Consider the following 16,199-nt stretch of genomic DNA (forward strand, 5'->3'; position numbering starts at 1 on the left):
ACGTAACGATCTATTGAAAACTTGTTACGTTGCGTAACGATCTATTGAAAATTTTTTACATTATCGAAAATGTAATACGTTACATAACGATCTATTGAAAATTTGTTACGTTACGTAACGATCTATGATTTGTTACGTTACGTAATGATTTAAAGATTTCTTACGTGACATACAAATTTATCGACAAGAAACACTCTTCAACTTTTTTTAAAAGTTATATCGTTTTAATATATCTAATAACAATTCGCGTCCTTACGTGATGAACGTTAAGTGACGCCCATTATGTGATGTCTAAGACGTGATGCTCGTTGCGTTAATTTACTCTCTAATAATTTATTTGATTTGCAGTTCGGATAGTCAATATATGAGTAGTATTATCCATAAAACGATTATAATATAAGTTACGTGTCTTACGATACCTTACGTTACGTGACTTATGATAAGTTACGTTACGTAAAGTTTTATATATATATATATATATATATAAGTAGCCATATTACAGCTAATTTTGTGCTTTGAGCTTTTAACAAGTGGTCATATCAATGAATTTACCTGAGCATCAAATTACAGCGTATTTTGCTTACGTGTCATATTTTTCGTTATTTTTGAGCTATCAATATTTAGTTTATATTTTTAACTAGTCATCAAATTACAGGGTATTGCATGTGTGTTACCGTTTAGTATCAGAAAAATCTCACTTTATCGTGTTTCATGTTTGCTTTTAGTTTAGCCTCCGCTTTTGCAGCTCTCATTGTTATTGCCGTTGTTGTTGTTGTTGTTGTTGTTGTTGTTGTTGCTGTTGCTGTTGTTGTTGTTGCTGTTGCTCATGTCTATTTCGACATTTTCTATTACCGCACATCGCTTTTTGCCTTTTTGTGCCGCTTACCGCTTGCCGTTTTACCGGCCATGTGTCTTCCTGCTTCGTGTTAGACGTCGTCCACAGAGACTGGGACCAGGCAGGCAGACAGCAGACATTATAATGATGGTAATTTTAATGTCGGTAACAAATTTCTTGCATGATTTGACTCTCTTCGGGGCTAGTCGCCGGCCTAGAAGCGACCCGGGTCAACTAAATTTTTTCGTTGGTGTTAAATTAATCTCGGAGAGTTGACAGCGTTTCCAAGAAATAGAAAACAAAAACATGAGCTCCAATTTACAAGTTGTTGTCAAGAGTTCACCTAGTCATAATTATTATCTTCTGCTGTGTGTGTGTCTGTTACACGGCAAGAAAAAGCGTAGCTTAAGGTTCAGTTTTGGGAGTTCATTTTGTTTTATATTTGATTAATATTAACTTCGAAATGGAAGTCAAGATTGCTTCACTCCCAATATGAATGCTGCTTCCCTGTTAATGTTAATGCTCTCTCTCTCTCTCTCTCCCTCACTCTCTCTCTCTCTCTCTCTCTCTTCATCCCATAAACAGCCAAGTTACAAGGCGCCTGGCTGTTAAACAAGAGACCCAGGTTCGATGCAGCTTGCATTTTTTTCCACCTTCCTTTTACTTTTAGTTTTTTCTTTTTTTTTAATTATTTCGGACTTAACTTTTCTCAAGTTTCGGTTTGTTGCTTGTATAAAAAATCGTTTTAAATTGTTTGGCAATATTTTGGCGCAGTGTACGCTGTGTTTTTTTTGTTGTTTGTTGTTCGGTTTTTGTCTCTGTCTCGCCGTCCTTTCTATAACTCATTTTGATTATAATGAGTTTCGGTTTATCTCTAATTGCAGATCTTAAATCACAGTTTTGCCCAGGTACGAAAAGTGTGTGTAAGTGCTTTTCATCTCTCTGTGTGTGTGTGTGTGTGTGTGTGCTTTGTTGTGCGGCTTTTGTTCTCACTATGCGCTGACTGGCGATTTTTATTGTACTTGTTATTCCGAGAAAAACAAAGAGAGAGCGAGAGGCGAGAGAGAGAGGCGAGAGAGAGAGAGCTGGATATATATATATAGAGCTATATGCCATAAAGCTGCTGTATATGTTTTTTTTTAGTATTTTTCCCACGCATTTATTACTATAAACATTTATCTATCGTTGCTCGAGAATCGCAGAACCAGTTTTTCACATGACTGCACAAATTTTGTATCTGTATCTGTATCTGTATATGTATCTGTATCTGTATTTTCTCCAGCTGTATCTGAGTCTCTGTATTTGGCTGGATGCGCCGGACTTGAGAATTGTTGTCTCCCATTACTTAGTTAAATATGGAGATATCGCAAACCCATTTGCACGTTTGACATTTGACGAGTTTCCAGTCGAGAGTCAAGAGCAAATCGTGTTTCTGAATTTTAATTGTGCTTTATCTATTGTATAATTGCAATTACTTTGTCGTTCCAAATTGTTTATTGTTCGACTCTGAGGCGTGTCTCTGAGCTTCAATAATTGCACATATTTATGAGTTGAGGTGCATTAAAAATGGGTTAAAATTGTTGATACGAGCGAATTGTTGTTGTGCGTCATTCAAGATGATTTGCTAACACAATTTGCGCTCGTATCTCAGGTGTGCGATGGGTGACAAACAGATGCATTCGGATGCCCTGTTTAGCTTGTGTGAAAGGGAGTATATGGACTGTAGAGTACATGATTTTACAAGTGGAATATATACTCCCGGTTTTTGGCTGCTTTTTACAGGGTATGGCTTAGAGGTTAGCATCCCTCTGTCAAAGTTTTAGCTGTTAACAAGTTACGCAAAATGTGCTCGCGTTCAATTTGAAAAGCAGCTCATGAATTATTTACTTTAAACAATGTTTCGCTTATGCCGCATTAAGTGTTACAGCTTAATATACCCCACACCCGGCACACACCCGACACAGCCAACCGAAAATCTCTGGCCAAACAAAACGGATCTGAAGCCGGCAAACCGCGACTTTTATCTGCAATTTTAACGCCTTCAACCTTCGCTTCAAATTAACATGCTCTTACACCATTTTTTCTCCCTCTCTTTCTCTCTCTCTCTGAGATTTACTTTTTATTTTATTGCGAACAAAAAAAAGGCCAGTAAAGGTGTTAAAAAAGCGAAAGTTTTGTCAGGGGCCGTCAGGAGTTGAAAACTGAAGCTTTGGGGGGCTTTGTAAAAGGGCAGACATCCGTCCGTCTGTCCGTCTGTCCATTTGTCCGTTTGTCCGTGTGGCGGGCAGAGCGTGCATAATCTTTAAATCATTAAATAACAACAACAAAAATTACAACAGCCCCAAATGAAAACTGAAAACTGAAAACAACAAAAACAACTGTGATACTTAATAAAAATAAAATAAGAAAATAAAACAGCAGGCAATAAAAAGGAAACGTGATGCTGAACTCACGTTGCCACAGCACCGCAGCAGTTCGCTTGTTGTGTTTAACATACCCTGCAGCCACTGAGAATGTTTAAAACGGGGATATACAGCTGTTTCCAGGCAGCTGAAGACATTTTCGAGCTCATATAGAATAAACAACAGAGAGCTGCTGAGACTTATCCTAGTTCGTGTTTCTAAATATCCAGACTTAAGATTTTCGGTATATATACACAATTAAATACAATCCTGAAAAGTTCATTACAATCGCAGAATAAACAGAGAAGTTCTTTGAGAATAGATTTTCCAAAGAGTGTAAGGTTTGAGGAAAGATGAAGAACAGCTCTTTCTTTGATTTGAGAATTGATTTCCCAGAGTGTAGAGATTGTGGAAAAGAGAAGAACAGCCTGCCTGTAAAAGTATACATGTTTCTGTGTATATACATTCTATATATGCCAAAACAGGGCATCTGTCAGTCGGGCATCCTTTGTTTAAAGCACTCTTGTTTTCATAGGATTTAATTTTGATTTTGAAGCATGCGAAACAAAAGAGCAAAGAAAACAGTGTGCCCAGCAATAAAAATCACTTTAACAGACACAGATACAGATACAAATGCAGATGCAGATACAGATACAGATACGAATACAGATACAAATACAAAGCCAGCTACAGCTAAAGATACAGATACAGATACAGTTACATGTGTACTTAGACAGAGTTTGAGCTGCTGCCTGAGTTGAGGTCGGGTGTGTGTGTGTGTGTGTGTGTGTGTTTGGAGTGCAAGTTTTCGGCCACTTTCACTTTCGCATTTCGTATCTTGAGGTTAAAAACGTAGCGCATGCTGACTTAAGTGCTTTCTGGCCATGTTATCATAAATTTTGGCTTTAAGCCGGCCCGGCGCAAACGCTCGTAAATCAAATACGTAATTCATTTATGATCATTATTAGATGCGTGTCTCTCATGTTAATTATGGCACTTTCGGGCTAATTGCATTCGCGTTTGCGTTTCAATGGCGCCTGACACTGAACTGAAAACCGGTTGCCTTAAGTGAGTGTCAAATTTGCGAGTCCAAAGACCCAAAAAAAAGACAGAAAAAAAATACAGAAAAATAAATAAAAAGTATCTGCAAGATACGCGCCTGGCATCGATGGATGATTCAACACAAAATGCAAATGCAAAAGCGCTAAAAAGAGGAGAAAAAAATTAAAAAAAAATAAAACAACTTCAAGCTGCCAGCTAAAAGTCAACTGAAAACCAGATTTCACCCCGCAGCAACAACAACAACAACAAACGGAAAAGCAAAACCAAGTTTCGAGTTGCAGAACGCGCTGCCCCAGCACCTCGATCTGTTGTGTGTGTGCGTGTGTGTGTGTGTATCTGTGTGTCGCTTTTCTGTATCTGGCACTTTAGCAGCCAGTTTTGCTTGCTTGCAACATTTGGTGGCACGCATCTCCTGCTGCTGCTGCCGCTGCTGTTGCTGCCTCAGTTGACACAGTTTTTCGTCTAGCTAGATCACATTTACAGCTAACTTTGTGTTACCTGCCACACAGCCAGTTGCACAATTGAGCGATTTTCTTTATGGAATAGATATATATATATATATAGACATCTATCAAATCCAATCATGGCCTATGCCAAACACTCGGCCAGCAACTGACCAAACAACTTTCCAGTTTTATTTTGTCTTTATTTTTTTTTGTCTGTGGTCCTGCTGTCCAGCCTCGCGGCTCAGTCTGGAGTGCAACGCCGCCGCCCGCTCTTTCACTGATTTGGCGGTGTTGGGTTTATTTATTTTTATAAGAGAACAAACACAGCCACAACAACCACAACAACCACAACAACCACAACAGCAGCAGCAGCAGCAGCAGTGGCAGTAGAAATAAAACGGCTAAATAACTTGTCCGCTTTGGCACTAGAGACTGGCAACCGCATCCCACAGATACTCGCTGCCAAAGCCAAAAAAGATACGTAGCGAAGCGAGACGAGAACTTAACAAAAGTCAATAAAGCCAATAAAGCAAAATTGTTGTCGTTGTCCAAGTGCAGAACCAATGCAGACGACAACGTCACCAAAATGCTGCCACACTGGGCTGAAAGCTACCAAAATAAATGATTTCTATATAAATAGATGGCAATGAAAATGGGAAAATGCAGCAGTCAAAGTTTGCATAGAAAACAGCGACAACAACTAGTCAAATGTGTAAACATAATGTAAGGAGGCTGCGTAGCTTAGCTGCTCGGGCGTCGGACCAGCAAGCGAGAAGTCGCTGATTCAATTTCAGCCACAATCAATTTGCTATTGGGTCAAAAAAGTTGGCTGACATAAATAACATCAACAACAATCACTTAAGTGTGTAAATATGTATATATATATATAGGTGTACGAGAGTCGGACCAACAAGGGAGAAGACGCTGGTTTAAATTCTGCAAAAATGTTCAGTTTTTATATTTGTATACTAGTTTTTTAGTGTTCTCAAAGCAAAAGGCAATGCAAGTTAAAAAATAGTAGAAAAGTAAACAAAAAAGTTAACAAAACATAAAAGTTATGGAGATGAAATTGGTAGCAAGGCTTCCTTTTGGTTCATAGCAGAGAAAATGCAAGCTTCAAATGGGGTCAAAGCTTGTATAACGCTATTTAACTGTATAAAAGTGGCGTCATTGTAATGAGTGACTTAGCGTCGGACTGGCTAGCGAGAAGTCGCCGGATCAAATTTAGCAATAATTTTACATATAAATGGGAGCAACAATTTTCTTTTCTTTTGTTGATTTTGTAGCTTAGTGTATATAAAGGTTCTTTCTTCTTAATTTTACCTTAAGTAAAATCTCATTCATGCCGAAATGTGAGCTGTTTTGCATAAGCAGAGACCACTGTGCACAGTGGCTGCCTTAAGCAGAAAACCAAATTGCGGCTAGCTGCTGTGGTGGATGCTGCTGCTGCTGCTGCTGCAGTTGTTGTTGTTGTTGCTGTTGTTGTTGCTGTTGTTGTTGTTGTTGGTTTTGTTGTTGCTGTGCAGTTTGTTTGTATAGAAAATGCATTCGGGCCAAGTTGCAATGAGCCGGCAAAATGCAGCAGCAGCAAATAGAAAACGCAGCGAGACACGAGTCGCAAACAAGTTGCCAACAGACAGAGCCAGAGAGAGAGAGAGAGAGCAAAAGGTAGAGACAGAGAGACAGAGAGACAGAGCTGAGCGTGTGCCTGGTCGAGGGCCAATGCCAAAGGGCAGACAACTCTTTGACAAACTGTTGCATTGGCTTATTGAATTCGCCTCAATCAATTGCAATTCGAATTTGAAGTTGGATTTGGAGTTGGATTTGGATTTGGGATTTGTGTCTCGCCGATTGACACACAGACCCAAACCCCAATTTGGCCGCAAATCTAAAATCCAAGAAATTAGAAACTCGTTTCTTTGGGGCAGGGCAATTAGCGACATTTTTGGATTTGTGTGTGTGTGTGTGTGTGTTTGTGTTTGTGCCAAAAAGGCTTTAATAAGTTTCTTAACTGCTTTGGCACTGGCCTTGAGCGCTGTGAAAATTCGAGACTTGGCAACGTTTGCGGGCTCTTTCTCTTTTTGCTGCTGCTGCTGTTGCTGCCGGCTCTTCTTCTTCTTCTTTTAGGCCGCACTCGGTTTGGGCCAACGCAGTTCAATGCCATTTGGCCAGAGAAGAGAACAAAGCCCGAAAGTCTGATTGTGAATTTCTGGCATCAGACATTGCGCACAATGCCGCTCGCAAACAAATGAGAATTACGAGAATTATTATTGTTTTTTTGTTGTTTTTTATATAAAATACAATAGGGCTCCGCCCCGCCCCTTCTGGCTGGGTTCTGTCGTGCCCCACAGCAGCTGAGCATAATTTGCAAATAAGCATATAAATAAATAAATATGTGTATGCAAATAAATGAAATGTTTATATGCATAAAACTCCCCTCGCTTACCCCACCTTTTCTTTTCATTTGATTTTATTTCGCATTTTATTTTTATTGATTTTTGCGGGCTGCGGTTTTTCGAACAAAAGTCCATAATTTATGTTATGCGCTAAGCAAGCGGAGACTCTGTTTGTTGCCATTCTGCTGCTGCTGCTGCTGCTGCTTCTTCTTCTTCTGCCAGCTATTGTATACCCTCACTTTGTTTTTCTGGTTTTTGGTTGCGGCCTTTTGCATTTGTGCATTGAACTGAACTCAAAAAACGGGGCGTGTGGCATTGGTTTTAGCCAGTTTGTTGACTTGCAGCGCGTCGCCGACTTAAATATATATATTTTTTTAATCGACTTCAATATTTGCAAAAGCCATGCTTAATTAAGTAAAGCTTTTAGATGTTGTAGAAATATCAAATCCATTTTATTACTTACAATTTACTTTACTTTTGCACAATAATCCGTGGCAAATCTTTGCGAATTATCCATTTGGAATCTCCAGAGATTTGTAGAAAACCTCTTGACCCGCATTTTTGGGCACTTTTCGATTTTGGATGTGGGCGTCGCGCATTTCACTTCAACACCAAATTAAGCTGGCAAAAAATTGAAGATAAAATTAATGAGTGGAAATATTTTGACGAACTAAAAACTCATTTGCTTTGGTTTTTTTTTGTGGCTGTTTCAAATAAATTGTTTTCATTTGCGTAGATTGCATTTTTAATGCACATTAATCAGTTTCCATTTTTTTTTCTCTCTATTTTTTGGACTTTTTCATTATGCGTCCAGCATTGATTACAGTTTTTAATTTCAGTCCATAATGAAGTCTTTAGTCTCGACTTGAGCCCCTGTTAGGTTTTGAATGGCATGAGGTAATATGAGAAATATTGGCGAACCAGTTTCGGTCTGTGTTTCCTTTTGTGGCTGCCACATTTGAGGGTGAAAGTTTTTCTGTTATTTTGTGTATTGATTTGTATCTTACGGCTTTCGGCCTCGGCGCCGGAGTAGGTGGGCATTATTTTGAATTGATGCGTTGCGGCAACAGCTGCTTAAATCATTTGAAAAATTAGTTAAAATCCAATACAACAATTTTTGGTTAACATGGCAAACAATGCACGGCACACGAATGCTGTGGAAATCTTCAAGAATTGTGTAATTATGCTTTAAGAAAATAAGCCTAAAACTGGTATTGGAAAGCTTAAAGCATGGCGGAGTAGGCGACTTCAGCGAGAATATATTATAAATGAAACTGGGAATTAAAGTGCTTTGTCTTCCAAAGAGGAAAAGGGAGAGTCTAGCTAGGCTTTTAACTCTTTGCATTTTATAAGCAAAACATATTTTGTCAAGTTTTGAGCCTTTGATTGTTTCTGTATTTAAACTATCTTCAGTTGCATGTTTAATGTACTTTCTTTTTATACCCTGAACACATTTTTTATTTTTCAGTAATGTTTATTGTATTGAACACAGTTGGCTTAGGTAATATTTCGCCAAGCCTGGTTGGGTCCTCAGGCTTTATCGTGGGCAAACGTCAATGGCGGCTTTTTTGAATAAGTCTGTATCTTCACATAGGTTGAAAAGGAAGAGGGAGGCATCTCCGACCCCATAAAGTTGATTTATTCTCGATCAGCATCAATAGCCGGGTCAAGCCAGCCATGCACATCTGTGCATCCGTCCGTATGTATGAACTCAAGGATCTCAGAACCTATAAGAGCTAGAGACTTGAAATTTAAAACGTAGGTCCTCCTAGTGCCAACGCATTACGATTTTGTTTCCGATAATCGATAAGTTGGTCCGTTTCCAAGCAATCGATATCAATCGATATCGAAATCCTGTTTTTTGAGCAAATCTCTTAGGTTTTAAAAGCTAGAATCCCCAAAATTGACATGAAGCTTTTTGAATAGTATAAACATATCAAGTGTCTTTCATTTTAAAGCTATCATCAAACAAACTTTCGCTTTGAGCTGCATTTGCTTCAAATTTATATGAAATTAGCATGTGAGTCTTTCTGTCCATGTCCAAGTATTTCACAGAGTTTAACAAAATTTTAACAAGAATTTCCAGCAAAGACTTCAAACTCGCCAAGCTCAGCAAAAATGCAATTAATTTTTAGGTATAATTTTCCCGCATTTGAACCTTGTCTACTCCTTTACATTAATTTTATTTGGCTTCTTTTTAGCAAACACAATTTTTTCTCTCTTGTATTCGAGCTTATCTCAAGGCAATCAACTAGGCATAAAAATGATTTAATACTCACGTACGGACTGCAGTTAAAGTTTATTTAAAACTTTTGGTTCGTTCACATTTGTTTGAAAGTTGAGTTTATTTGCTTGTTGTGAGAGATTTGGTTTGAGCTAATTTTGCAGTCTGGCTTAACTGCAATTAACGCTGAACAACAAATGCAATGCTTAAATATTTAAAAACCAATACCAAATTGCCATATAAAATGCGCAAGTTAAATGAGCGCTGTGAAAAGCCCGGAAAAGCCCTGTGAAAGCCACGAAAAACGAAAAACGAGCAGCAGCTAAAAGCGACGAGCCAAAAGCGCATTTTAATGGCCACATTTTAGCTTAAACATTGTAAAATTTACCAAAAACCAATTGCCAGAGAATTGCTGACACGGTCGTAGGCAGCGGGGGGCAGGGGCAGGGGCAGCGGCAGAGTTGGAGGAGAGCAACTGTTTCAGTCTGGAGTTGCCGAGTTGGCAGCTCTACTGCACTGACCTGCACTGTGTCAACTGTCAACCGCAAAATGCGCGAGCCAAAATAAAAAAAGACGAGTCAAAAAATCAACTACCGTTCGTAAGGGGAAGGGGGGGGGGGGGGGGTGTTGTGGCAAGGGATCGCTTGTTGCCAGTATGTGACCTCTTCGCCTGATTTCAATTTAAAGTGAAATGAGTTTTTCAATACCCATTAGAGAAAGGGTATGTTGTTTTTGCGCATATGCTTGGAACAGGCAGACGGAAGCATCGTCGAGTCTATTGAGTATTTATGTTGACCAAAAGCTAGAGACTTGAAATTCTCGTGAATCATGCGGAGAATGGGCCTAAGATTTATTTTACTACATTTCTTATTTTGTAATTTCGATAAATATCGATTTTATAGTTGCGTTTTTTAGACGTAGCTCGAAGATTCTAAGAGCTAGACGCACAAATCTTAATATGTAGGTTGTTATTCATTCGGCATACCTGCCCCTGTTCCCATAAATATTAGATAAAACTGCATCTTCCACTTTTAAAGTTTAATCAAATATCGATTATAAGAGGTGGTTTCTTAAATATAGCTAAAAGATTATAAGCACTATACACACCTAAGTTGTATAGTTATTGTAAGTTATTGTATAGTGTATCTGCAGAAGGAATGTTTCTCATTTACGATATCTTCTCCCTGCTCTCACCAACTACATCTTTTACTTTTATAATATCCATCAATATCGTTTTCAAGACATATTTTTTGAACATAACTCGAGGATTATAAGAGCTAGACACATGAAACTTGACATGTAGGTTATCGTTTAGTATATCTGTATAAGGAATGTTTCACATTTTGGAAAATACCTTTCCCTTTTCACCCAAAATTTAGATAAAGCTCCTCCAACAAGGTAAAGCACACATTTTGGTGCCATATTAAAAGACTGAAATTTTCAGAGAGATCGCAGCATAAACACCCAAGTTAATCAAGTTTGCATTTCCCAAACATAGTGTAAAGCGAAGATAAGAAGAAGCACAGCAGCGGCATCTTTTCAAGAAGAAGAAAGTTCGAATGCTTGTAACTGCATAACGCTGAGCTCAGGGTATCTGATAGTCGTGTCCTCCCGGGCCCTCTTCTGCTCGTTCGCAGTTGTTTTTGTTGCAGGCAGCATCAAAGTTGTTGCAAAAGCTTATTTGTACGCTGTCTGCTCGAAATCTGTTTTGCACACACACACACTCACACACACACACACAGATACGACTGCAGATACTCAGCTGCGCGCAGCTGAATAGTCGCCACGCCCCCAGCCACCACATTGCCCCCCCGGACGCCGCCTTTTGGCCGGAACAAGCGAAACACTCGTGTTATTGTTTGGCTTTGGAGTTTTTACAGCTCTGGAAGTTTGGTAATCTGTGCGAGATACGCTCCAAACAAATGCCAAAGCGCGTTTATTTTGCAAATTAATTAAAACATTAACAACAGCAGCAGCAGCAGCAGCAGCAGCAGCAGCAGCAACAGCCAAGCAACAGATTCCAAGGTATCTACGGGCGGGTGTTTCCACTGTGCTCGCATCCTTTGTCGCATTTCATGTAATCCGGCGCGCAAATAAAATGCAAAATTTATTGCTATACTTTTTGAGCTGCCGCTCCTTTCTGCTGCTGCTTCTTCTTACTGCGACTCTTGTTGTTTGTGTTTTCATAAAATTTTACGTGTAGATTGCTCATAATTGCGACTCACACACACACACACACACACACACACACATGCGGCAGCTGTGCCCACACACAGAGAGAAATCAGAAACATAAACAGAGACAATTACACACTTACAGTTAAAGTTACTGTAACAGTTACAGTAACAGTTACCCAGTTACATTTGTCTTTTGGCTGCCTGCCACGTGGCGTATGCGTAATTTTGCATGCCCTGCTGAAAAATAGAAGCTAGATTCGAAGTTCTTAGCGTTCGCAGCTGTTGCTGCTTAATTTTAACTCAGCCCGAGAATTCTTTTAGGCTCTGCAGCTATTCTTGCTCATGTCGCCTCAATTGAAATGGTCTTGACACATTTTGGTTGCCCTGTTTTGGGCTTGATTTTGTGGCCTTCTCGTGGGTCGTTCGTTGTTGGCCCTGTCATAAACAGCAGCCGCGCGCTCTCAATAATTGCCGTCAAAATGTTGTTGGCATAAATATGGATTAAGGGTACGGTTTATAATTAGAGCCAAATCCAGCCAAGGCACTTTCATAAAGCCCGAGCTAACTAATTTGTAGCTAGATGCCAAATACAAAATGCAAAATTCAAAATACGAAAAACAAAAGTTACGACGCGGAGCATTGCAAAAAAAAAATGAGAAACGTCGCCCGGCAACAACCGCACAGAAAAACCGAAAACAAAGGGCGGTAATTTGAAGCAGCTGGGAAGCAGCTCAGCAGCAGCTCAGCAGCGGCAGCAACAACAAAGTTGACGTTGTCGGCAAAAACTAAAGTCAAAACAAATAATTTGCTATAATAACTAAGAGCGTAGAAAAATCAGCTGAGAAACAAAAGAAGCAGCAAATGTAATAGACAAGTGGAAGTGAAACAAAGAAAAGCCAAAGCAAACACAGCAGCAGCAGCAACAACAACAACTGCAACAACAACTAAAACACTAACCGCACAACAACAAACAACAACAACAACACACACAACACTCTCAACTCTCAGCTCAGCCACATAGAAACTTTCTCCTTCTACTCCAGAGATCTTGCTCTAGCTAAACGTCGTCATCTTCGTCAGCGACGCTCCACTTTGTTGTGCGTGTGTGTGTCGATGTGTGTGTGTCTCAGTTGGGTTTTGTGTACTTTGCAAGTTAAGGAGCTGTATAGTCGCAGTTTCATTCCCAGAAAGGCACCCCCCCCCCCCCCCCCCCCACCCTCCTCATCCCATCCAAATCAGCCGAGAATCCGCCCTCAACCCGCCAAACCGCAAGACTATTAAACGCACACTTGCGTGGAGTTTTTCGCACCCGCCTTTGGGCTTCCACTCAAGGCGAACCACAGCGCTGTAAACAGTTTTCTGTTTTATAGTTTGTTTTTTTTTTTGCATATACCCTGTAGCCATTGCATATGGGGTATATATGGGGTTTATAGGTACAGAGGGTATATTGCGGCTAAGCCAAAGTGTGTACAAGGCAGAAGATATATCTGTTGATTAGTTTTTTGTTTTGCGTATACCCTGTAGCCATTCTATATAGAGTATACAGGGTATATTGGGAACATAGGGTATACTGCGCCTATGCCAAAGTGTGTAGCAAGCAGATTCTGTTTTCTTAGAACTATACTTTGTATATACTTTTTTTGCATATACCCTGTAGCTATTCTATTTAGGGTATATAGGTAAATAGGGTGTATATTGCGGGTAAACTAAAGTGTGTACAAGGCAGAAGTCACTTCTGCTTATTAGCTATTCCATATAGAGTATACAGGGTATACAGGGAATAAAGGGTATACTGCGGCCAAGCCAAAGTGTGTGGCAGGGAAAAGAATCCATTTCCAGCCGCTTTAAGTACAAATATTCGATCTAATTATGTATGTTTGCTATCGTGTTGTCCATTTACATAACAAATCGATAAATATCGATTTTGAGTAACAGGTTTTTATGCGTAGCTCAAAGATTACGAGAGCTAAGGCCATTCGACTTGCTACGCAGCTTCTTATTTAGCATACACAGTTAAAACTGATCTCACTTTTTCTATACTTTCCACCTTTTCCGCCCGAAAGTGAAAATTGCGCAATTTCAGTGTCATCTGTTAGAAAGCAAGATATCTTTGGTATGTACAAACATATGAATACCATATTTAAGCCCTGAAAATTACATAAGGATCGTGCAATAAATCAAGAAGTTATTCAGGAATACATTTAAGTAAAACTGGAATATAATGTAACCTCAGCTTAAAGCTGAATACAGGGCATCTGCTAGTCGCGCACTCTTGACTATATCGCACTGTTCTTCATCTTCTTCTTCTGTTTCTTGCTGTCGATTCTTTTTTTCTGCTTGCAAATCTCGCGCAGCAGCTGCGGTTAGTTGATGCCGATGCCGCCAAGAGCTAAACTAACCCAAGACTCAAACTCGGACCCAGACCCCAGCCACAGCCTCACCCCAACCCCAGCCCCCCCCCGCGCTGCGACTCACGCACACACGCAATTGCAATGCAATTCATTGCCAGCAGCTGGCAACCTTGGCTTCTTTTCGCAATTTCTGCTGGCATCATGCGGCGGCCCGCCTTATGGACCCTGCCTGGTCAGACCAACTGCTGGACGCGCATATCACCCGCATGGCTCATAATTCTCGCAGCGCGCTTATCGACCAACTGCAATCGGCATATAATTTTCAGAAACCCCTTCCACTGCCAAACTGACACCCTCGGCTCGAGACGGGCTCGTGACCATGACCATGCCCACATCTGCCCAAATACCCTATGCCATAAAGCATATATGCCCCGCACTCAGTTCTCGTTTAGCGCTAAAAACCATGGCAATGATAAGGCGCAGAATAATCGTATGACCAGAGGCCAACCCCGAATCGGAACTGAAATTGGAACTGGAACTGGAACTGGCATTGGGAGGCAGCTCGTCTATATTTCTATCTCCCTCACTCCCTCTCTCTCTCTCTGCTGTAAGAAGAAGAAACACAGGAAATTATGCGTAATGAAGTGAGCAATAGCTATGTGTGTGTGTCCTTATCAGTGTGTGCGTGTGTGTGTGTGTGTGTGTGTAGAAATTGCTTGTTGCTGTTGCTATTGCTATTGCTGACTGGACCTCCCCGTCTTCTGCGTCTTCTTCTTGCTTAGCTTGGGTAGTTTTTATTCGCTTCGTTTCCGCGTCAATTTCCTTTAATGTGCTGTGGCGTGATGTCCCTTAGCACACACACACACACACACACGCACACTCACACACACATACGCACACATATAGAGATTTTGCTATCTCTTTGTAACTCTCAATCAGTTTTGCGCTTTATGACTTGTCTTGTTGCTCGTGGTGGTTGCGACTGTATTTTATCTGCGTAATTGAGTTCGTTTGCACATTAGCAACATTAACAACAACAGCAACAACAGCAACAGCAACAACAGCAACAACAGCAACAACAACAACGACAACATCAGGCTGCGAATTTTGAATAGTTAGCAAAAGGGGCGTTCGTAATTGCCCTGCCATGTGTTATAAATACACTGAACAATTTAATAGGAAAACTCTGGCAGACATAAACAGACATCTTGCTACATTTTTGTATTAAAGTTGTGCTTCTTTTTAAATATGCGACTTACTTATTTACAAGAGTTAAAATTAACTAAAGGTCGTTTATTGAACCACCGGAATTTAAATTAAAAAGTGTTTATAGTATTTTAATGTATACATTAAGAAAAGTGAGTGCTATAAAAACCCGCAAATATTTCGCATACTTTTAATATGCCCTTGCATTTAAAGCGTAGTTCTTCTTTATAGGAAGTGCCACACACGATTACAAAAGAAAATAAGTAGAGCGCAGGAGAGAGAAAGAGTAATAAATTAAGCGAGAGTGACAGAAAGAGAAGAGAGAGAAGAGGGAGAGAGAGAGAAGATAATGAGATATGAGAAGATAATGTTGTTAATCTAATCTAATAATATTAACATAATCAAAGCATCAAGAGCTGCGAATCTAACTTGAATTTATGAGAATCGCATAGTAAGGCAATATGTTTTTTCCAATTTGTAGCGCAGTGAAAAGGAAACTTAGTGTGCATACATACATACAAGATATCTATCAGTCAGTCAGTCAGTCAATCAGTCAGTCAATCGGTCAGTCATTCAATCAGGCCAAACAGTTACAAATATAAAGATTAATGTATATATTTATGCACGATTATAAAATAAATTTCAATTTCAATTAGTTTAAATACTTCGATAATTTATTATGACTTTATATTAACTGAATTATAATTATAGAAATTTTATTAAAACCATTTTATTTTTGTGTTTGCTCTCATTTCAGGTATGTCGATGTACAGCTACAGTCTGTGTCTGTGTGTGTGTGTGTGTGCTTGTGTGTGCGTTTCAGCCTTTAATGAAGCATTAACATTAATGCACCGGCGGACATTTAATGATCTCTGGCATATGCCAATCTCAGGTATTTATGCTGTTGAGTGTGATGAAAGCCATTTGCGTTGCCGAACGCATTTTAATAGCTGCACACAGCAACAGCAAATTATAAAAAAAAAATATTTATATATATATATAAAAAAGCATAATAATATTAAGCGAGGGGCGTATGCTCCGCTTTAATGATGAGGGCGGCCCCCGACTGCCGCGCACCTTGTCCCACATTTATAATGAGC

The 16,199-nt window shown here is 39.7% G+C and overlaps 1 protein-coding gene across 1 annotated transcript in view; it reads left to right on the plus strand.

Moving 5' to 3' along the window:
* LOC135434951 (uncharacterized) overlaps positions 1–16,199 on the plus strand; it is a 57,188-nt gene that overhangs the window by 13,993 nt on the left and 26,996 nt on the right. The window lies entirely within an intron of this gene.

This window comes from Drosophila montana, unplaced genomic scaffold, assembly GCF_035044405.1.
Source record: "Drosophila montana isolate Dmon_TW-CO22-7 unplaced genomic scaffold, ASM3504440v1 contig_3468_1, whole genome shotgun sequence".
In the NCBI taxonomy this organism is placed as follows: domain Eukaryota; kingdom Metazoa; phylum Arthropoda; class Insecta; order Diptera; family Drosophilidae; genus Drosophila; species Drosophila montana.